The sequence below is a fragment of the Schistocerca cancellata genome, chromosome 4, assembly GCF_023864275.1.
Source record: "Schistocerca cancellata isolate TAMUIC-IGC-003103 chromosome 4, iqSchCanc2.1, whole genome shotgun sequence".
Classification (NCBI taxonomy): Eukaryota; Metazoa; Arthropoda; class Insecta; order Orthoptera; family Acrididae; genus Schistocerca; species Schistocerca cancellata.
Genome location: NC_064629.1, coordinates 763,992,940 through 764,001,521, shown reverse-complemented (window position 1 = coordinate 764,001,521; position 8,582 = coordinate 763,992,940). Strand labels below are relative to the sequence as shown.

General features: G+C 41.5%; 1 pseudogene; it reads left to right on the top strand.

The window, feature by feature from the left end:
• The first annotated feature begins 6,946 nt into the window (after positions 1-6,946).
• LOC126185600 (5S ribosomal RNA) lies at positions 6,947-7,063 on the top strand (annotated as a pseudogene).
• Positions 7,064-8,582: the final 1,519 nt, after the last annotated feature.

Sequence of the window (8,582 nt, the reverse complement as noted above, 5' to 3'; positions counted from 1 at the left end):
TTATGTGTCCTCATTAGTGTTACTGATTTACAGGGGAGCAAGGGCTACTGCCAAAGAGGCAGTACGTTCCTTGCTAAAGCAAACAGCTCTAACGAAGGCAGATAACATAGACAAGCATAGGCAGTTAGCTGAATTGAGGGAGGATTGGCCTTTTTGCAGGATATTAGTAGTCATCGTAGATCTTAATGCTGTTATCCTAGAGGATGTGTCAAAAATTTGTGGACAACCTGTTTCCAGCTGCGAAGCCGAGTTGCTGTTCAGAGGGGAAGGTGTTACATATGGCTAAGTTACGTTTAGTAGAAGATACGAAAACAATGTGACATATGATGAGGAGATAAAAAATACCACAACTGAGGAGGAGAGAGGACGCGTGTCAGTGAATTATTTTGTCTGATTCACAGTAATTTAATATAGTTTCTGTTTCTCGCGTATTTTGACGAGGAAGTGAATTGTACGTGTGTATTTTACTGTGTAGACTAGTATTTACTAACTTAGTCTAAGAGGTAGCGTATTTATTTCCTGCACAGTTTTTTGTGCAAGCAGAATTTCTAGCAAAAATTAACTGTTGATGCATCCATTTTCAGTAGAGAAATTTATTTCTGCTTTAAGAGCTAATGGATCTTGAGGTCTTATGTTCAAGTGAGAAGTCTGCACAACAGGTTTCGGTGGTCATTTATTCTCTTCGTTTACATTTTGGGTACAATTCTCTCGCTTGACTAGAGATCCATAACGAAAGATTGGAAAGTTGCGCAGTTCGTACCAATATTCAATAAAGGAAATAATAGTAACCCGCTGAGTTACAGACGCATGTCACTGTCGTCAATCTGCAGTGGAATTTTGGAACATACATTATGTTCGAACATTACGAGTTACCTCTAAAGTAATGGTCTATTGAAAAACAGTCAGGAAACGCCGTTCTAGTGAAAGACAACTAGCTCTTTGATCACACGAAGCAATGAGTGTTATTGACAGGTGATCTCAAACTGATTCCCTCTTTCTAGATTTCCAGAAGGTTTTTGACACGCTTTCTCACAAGAAACTTCTAATCAAATTGCTTACCTATGAAGTATTGATTCAGCTTATAACACACAATCTTCCTCTCCGGGTGGTGGCCTAATTAAAGAATTACAGTGTTGTAATGGTCTGATATTAATTTGGGATAAGGCATCGAATCCGAAGTGAAAGTATTGCCCAGAAGAAGTCAAATGCTGTCATAACTTGAATATTATTGTGCAATTTATTTTGCTCAATGACGGTCAGCAGAGATTAAAATTATTCAAAATAAGACACAAACTAGCTAGTGAAATTTTGGTTCGAAATGATAAATTAATTTTGATTCTGTTTGGAAATTGCTGTAAACGAATGATAGTCAGCTCACTTGGTGTGAGCAAAATCATTTAAAACTCTTGAATTTTAAATTAAATCATGTTACTACTGTTGCGTGTTGGCAGGCATGGAAGTCGAAAATGCACCGACTCTCGCTCATTATCAAAACACAATGATCACACAGAAAAATTTCAGTCATAGACAAAAGCAAACTTAAAAATATGTCATAAAATTAATTACTAGTTCAGTTCTTTACACTACCAGTTACGTAACAACTGAACTACGTTTCTCACTGTAATTGTAACTGCTATTAAACTGTTTTGCAAAAGTAATCTTTTCGAAAAGAATAATTTTAATATTTCAGTTGGCTGCTCTACAATAATAACTGGTTTTTAAAATGATTACGGACTTCGCTACTTTGAATTACAGTTACTTCTCATACAAAACTGTCTGAATATGAAATATCATTAAATATACTGCTTCATCAAATTACTTGTCAATAATAGGCACTTAATTTGAAAGTCCAAAAAACTAACTTTTTGTTACGTGAATTACTTCTCACACAAAACTGTCTGAACATGAAATATTGTTAAGTTTACTGCTTTGTCAAATCATTTGTCAACAAGCAGTACACATTTAACAAGCCCAAAAATACTAACTTTTTTGTTCACTTTCATTTAAGCTATCAATCAGTTCGATAAACTACATTCTGCTTATCATTTACATCCAGTTCATTAATGACACACTCGGTTAATTATGGATACGGAGAGGGCCCTGTCAGGTAGTTCTTACTGAGGATTACTCACCTGAATGCACATAAGTTGCTAAAAAAGTTGTTATTGGACGGTTCGAAACTAACACTGGCAAGCGTTTTACAATTATAATTGATAAACTGGTCTGGTCTTACTTCATAGATGTACGGTCGGTGCGGTGAGGTCCATTACACCACAATCACGTACGGCCACAGGCTCTTCACCACAATTAACTTTCGGCGTCCAGCACACTTCTTAAACACAGGTTAACCTTGATACTTTGCGCTTTGCCCATTTACTTCCCCACATTATGCCTGGCTATACCGTACGTGGGACCCTGTAGTGAAATAAGTCTTGCGTCCTCTCATAGCAGAATTTCCTCCTTTGCGTCCGACCCACTCACTCGCTCACCTGAATGACACTGCCAGAGCGCGCCGCGCTCGTGCGCCCAGCGACAGTACGACAATAACAATAACCCCTTTGGTTTACATGACGATAGTCCCTGACTTGGCCAGTGCGTCTACTACAGTTCTTTACATTCTCTTTCATTGGTTATTTTGCACACGGGAAATTATTAAAACATATATACACCACAATAATATACACAACATATTTATACACTTAATGTAAATGTACATAGTTAATAAAACAGGAAAAGATTTATATGTGGGCAATGTGTCGTTGTGTTACAATCTCTTCGACTCGATCCGAGATTTCCTCTCAGAAAGTCATGTAAAGAGTTGTATCGGCCTGGTAGCCATTTCCTTCGCACATCAGGTAGGCCGTGCGGGCATCCACCCTTCGAGGAGGGCGTGCGTTAACAGCTCTCATCAAAACAGAGATAATAGGGTGTTTAACGCATGAGCTACGTCCAACGTTGCACTGAAACCGATACGGGAGAGCCAGGCGCCTATAGCTGCTTACGCTCCGCCCCGTTCCTCAGTCTTCGTAAAGTGGCGTGTCAGCTTTCACCGAACAAGGTTATTTTCACTGTATGACCTGGGCTGTTTTCCACGGAGCTATGCGTCGCCTCCGAAGGCCTGGGGGCGCCAACATCGTCGATAGCAGTGTGGCCGTCGCAGCAGAGAGTGCTGTCGGGAGGGCGCTATTTTTCTACGTCAAATCACACGGCTTCGGGGCGCCAAGCGGATATTCATCCGCTCCCGACTATTTAGGCACTGCCGGACCGTGGCAAGTCCGTTACGTCCTACGTTTCAAGTCTATAGTACCAGCAATTCCGTCTGCCGCATCTTCTGTTCTGTTCCACTGCTACAATTTGGCAGTGCTAGCAGTTTCGTCTCAGAGCTCCATGCCGGCCCAGTTCCTCCTCGTCTGCAACAGCAGCACGTCAGCCGTCACACACCAATAGCACCGACCCATTAACGCCCCGGGTCATCGCTTGGCCGGCTCCCACTACTCTAGGGTTCGTTGTATAGACACAATACAGACAACGTCACAGGGAAGATATTTCTGTTGTACGTAGTTATGTGGATATTCATCCAAGTTCATTATAACTGAATGTCTTTTAGTTAATTAAATTATTATTTTTTAAACTATCTTTGATCAGTTGTGCGTAGGAGTATACTTTAAGAAGATCAAAACCAGATTTCAAAACGATATTAAAAAAAGGTGGTTGCTACTGACCGTATAGCGGAGATGCTAAGTTTGGCTGCAGCTGCCGGTGTCTGTGGTCATGTGTGTTGCGTTTAATTGTGTGTGTGTGGGTGGATTTTCCATTGTCTGAAATTTCAAAACGACTTAGACACGATAGCTGAATGGTGCGAAAAGTGGAAATTGTCGCTCAGTAAGGAAGAGTGTGAGGTTATCCACCGTTAAATTTCGATTACACGATAAATCAGACAAATTTAAAAATTCCTTGTAATTACAGTTACGAACAACTTAAACTGGAACGATCACATAGATACTGTTGTGGGCAAGGTAAACCAAAGACTGGTAGAAAGCTTATAAGATGATGCAGGTCTATTAAAGAGACTGCTTAACTAAACTTGTTCGTCTTATGCCAGAGTAGTGATATGCTGCTTGGGATCCTTAGCAGATAGGATTCACAGACGACATCAAAGAAGTTCAAAGAACGGCAAGCCGTTTGGTAGTATTTCGAAATCAGGGAGCGAATGTCACGGATATGATTAGCCAGTTGGGATGTCAGTCATTAAAACAAAGGCATTTCTCGTTCCGGCGAGATCTTTTCACGAAATCACACCATGTATACAAAGATTTAGCTGTTCATCTTTCTCACACACTGTTAGAGCGTGGAACGGTAGAAAATTAGTCTGAAGGTGGTTCTAAGAACCCACTGCCAGACACTTAAGTGTGAATTGCAGAGTAGTTGTGTTGGTGAACATCTACATTCCAGCCTCAGTAGCGCCACAGTCGGGTAATTTTCGCTTTTGTGGGGGTCTGTAAGTACATCCTCAGTTACTACTCAGAATTTTATTTGTATTTTTGAGATCATACTCATTTTTTACAGAGTGCGTTGTCTATAGGGGCTTTGGTTGTATCGGGAGACACACGGAGAACAGTTTGCTGTCGTAGCGGCCCTTTATAAGTTAGAGGGCCCGCACAACAGACAAGCTGCTGACCTCCCTTCAAGAACTCATATCGAGTCATTCTCAGTGAATGTAAACATCAACAGGCCTTCCACATAAACATGGCTCTACTTCGTGAAAACCCATATGACAGAGATCCATCAATTGGAACTAATGTAACTAATTGTAGCACTCCGCAGAATCGATGTCATACGAACACCAGCAGAGACAGACCAGCAGTGTGTGCCTACAGATAGGACAGCTCTGGCCAATACCTAGGCCTGCTCTAGCCCAGTAGACACTCGCCATAACCTTCTTTTTCTGGTTGGGCATAACACTACTTCGGAATTGTGTAGGGTAGTATTTTGGTTGTTATTATTTCTTTTCGTTGTCTTGTACCTTCATTTGACTTTTCCACCACAAGAATTGGTGTGTATCTTGTTGTTCTTGAGTTTGGAAATTAGTGTACGCTGAGAAGGCGTTTTAGTTAAACTGCGTGTGTTCAGATTTGATCATCAGTTCTTTAATGCTGATCGCAGGACACTACAATACGCGGGAAGCGGCTACTAGACTAGTTTATTACCTGTGGAGCGCACATGAATTTCTTTAGGTTTGAGAATCCATTCCCCCTCCCCCCCCCCACCTCCCACCAAGAGACGAATTACTTGGCAAAATCTAAAAAAAAATGTTCAAATGGCTCTGAACACTATGGGACTTAACATCTATGATCATCAGTCCCCTAGAACTTAGAACTACTTAAACCTAACTAACCTAAGGACAGCACACAACACCCAGCCATCACGAGGCAGAGAAAATCCCTGACCCTGCCGGGAATCGAACCCGGGAACCCGGGCGTGGGAAGCGAGAACGCTACCGCACGACCACGAGATGCGGGCGGCAAAATCTAAGAATGCTCGTCCTCGCTGATTGGATACAGAGAAGGTTAATATGCAAGAGCATCCAAGAAAAGATCCCAGAATTACTATCGCGTGTTGAAGGTTATAATGTCTTGTTAGTATTAGGAACAGAAAGTTGGTTGAAACCGGAAGTGACCAGCAACGAAATCTTTGGTTAGTCGTCAATGATGGCGGCGTATTTATTGCAGTAAGGAATTTGGTAATATATAGCGAGATTATCACGGATTCCGTATATAAATTATGTTGGGTGAAGCTGAGCGTCAATAGTTGTTCAAAAATGGTAATAGCATGTATTTACAGACCAACTGGGTGAGAATTTGTAGTGGTAGAGCGTTTCAGAGCGAACGTGTAGATTACCGTTATTACAAAATTGTTAAGGCTTTCGTGGCCACTTGTTGACAAACTGCCTATTGGCTTCTGTCTCGGTTTGGTATACAGTTTTAAGCTGCCAGGAAGTTTCATATCACCGCCCACTCCGCTGCTGAGTGAAAATCTCATTTTGCAGAGTGTTATTAAAAACTCATGTATCAACAGTTCTATAAGGTATTTGCTAACGGACACCACATTGCTGTGATTACTGTAGAGTTTTGTTCAGGATCCTCAACCGATAGGTTCAACGAAGGGGCAGCTCGTTTAGAAATAGGGGGCATGGTGCTGCTATGGATACGATTCGTTGTTGGGGTGGTAATCATCAAAGGTGTGGGTGAGATCTTTCAATCTCTCACTTAACACTACGATCGCGAGAGTACTTCGTGACTCCGATCTACATACGGAGAGATGGCCAAATGAAACAAAATCTTACTGAATTTATAAAGCGTTTATACCTTCTCTCTGCTGCTGTCAATATCCCACACTATGAAACAGTACTTGTGTCATATAACGTAGACAGTGTAATCGGCTTCACGGTATGCCCACATGTATATAGTACACGCGAGGTAATGGAGGGGGTGGTTTAGCAATGATACAGAAGTTGAAAAACATGCTCCAATGTCGTTAGCTGATAGCTACACGAGATTGACGCGATGAGATACTTTGTTGATGTGACACGTCGTCGAGAGCAATGTTTTGGAACTCGAGTAACTGGTTAAAATGCGTTGAAATTACGGTAAAACCTGGTAAAATTGCGAAAACTGAGGGAAAATACGTAAAATCGAGGAAAATACAACAAAAATCGTTGTAATAGAGCTCAAACATCGGCCGTTTACTCGTTCATTATCGACAACAATATCGTAGACTGAATTCGTAGTTTTACTTAGTTGGATGTAAAGAAATAATGAGGAAGGGGATACGTATTGTAGCTTGCTGTCGGGTATAAAAATGACTGTGTTTCTTTTCCGACATGTGAAAAGATATCATTACGGCCGCCGTCCTGTACTGATATTTTTGCGTCTGAAACGTATGTAATGCCACCGGCCTTACCACAGTGGTAACACCGGTTCCCGTCAGATCACCGAAGTTAAGCGCTGTCGGGCTGGATAGCACTTGGATGGGTGACCATCCGGTCTGCCGAGCACTGGTGGCAAGTGAGGTGCACTCAGCCCTTGTGAAGCAAACTGAGGAGTTACTTGATTGAGAGGTAGCGGCTCCGGTCTCGTAAACTGACATACGGCCGGGAGAGCGGTGTGCTGACCACATGCTCTTGTAACGCCGGAAATGCATATCCTCCTATTTCCATCTATTGTACTATAAATTTTTTCCTTATTTTGTTACCTGAAGATATGACATTTCTGTGTCTTTATATATTGTAATTGTTTTACAATATATATATGCATTTATGTCGATGTATAATTTGTTTGTTTTGTAAATATTATTTGTATTTCTACGCTGGGTCTTGCCTAGGGAAAACTATGCTATCGAACGCTTACATCGATAGGTCGTGTGGAGAACCAAAGTGTTAGGATCTTGGGTAGTGTTAACTCTGCCGCGTGGAGAGCGGGCAGAGAGCAGTGTGGCTGGAGTAGGGCGGTGGAGATGGTGTGTTGAGTGGCGCTCCCGCGAGTTGCCGCGCTTTCGGGGTTTGGCAGCATGTAATTGCGCTCGACTTGCTATGTAGTTTCTGGCACGGTGTCGCGGACGGGAAGCATTGGCTGGTACACAACAAGGGCCCGTTTCGCCTGGTGACCGTGTCGAGAAGAAGGCGCGCCAACATCCACCTTCTGCAACAGCGATGGCCGACAATAAGTGATTGTCGCCACCTCCTCGATCGACCAACAGGGAAGACTGAAAGCACGTAAAGTTTTAGAACTGTATGACAGACCTCAGCTTTTCAAACTGTTCCATTTGCATCACTAAAATACAGCAGCTTAGCATGAACCTTTGTTGCTCATTGTCCCAGTTGCATTACCAAGCAGGGTCCCTTCCTTTTCCGAAATGGGCCCGAGTGTCATTGAAATTCAAACGCCAGCATTAAAGTAATATCATTCCATTTCACTGCTTTAATTTCAAAGTTCAGTTAAAGTATTCATAACTGGCTACAATAACCAAACAGAACTATATTTAGATTACACAAGCACAAATTAAGAGTGCGAGTTTTGTTACCATATTTTAGCTTACCTGTGACTGCAGCTCAGCTTGGTACGTAATAAATTTTATTATTGTTAATTGTTCAAAATCATTTAATTCAAGTTCAAAGTTAAATCTCTTATTTCTATATTGCGTAGATTCAAGTTGCTTTTGAGATGACTGTTGAGGTAGCCCAGGTCTAACCTTGTTTTATTTAATTTCGTAGTGCTTCAGAAACAAAGTTGACTATTAATTTCAGTCACTAAATTAACTTTCAATTTTCCGGTTTTATTAATTCTTTTGCTAAATTAGGTCAGAGTGTAGCGAAATTTATTACTTCTGACAAACATTCAGTTTTCACACAACACGTGTCAACCTTTAGTTGCCACGCTTTTAGTGCTAATTATATGTGCAATAACCTTTCTTTTTCAGTTATTATATTAGTTGTCCATAGGACTGGCGACCGTAATTTTCCCCAAATCTCAACTATCTAATTAACGCCAGTTAATTGTTAACGTAACGTAACGTAACGGCCGCAC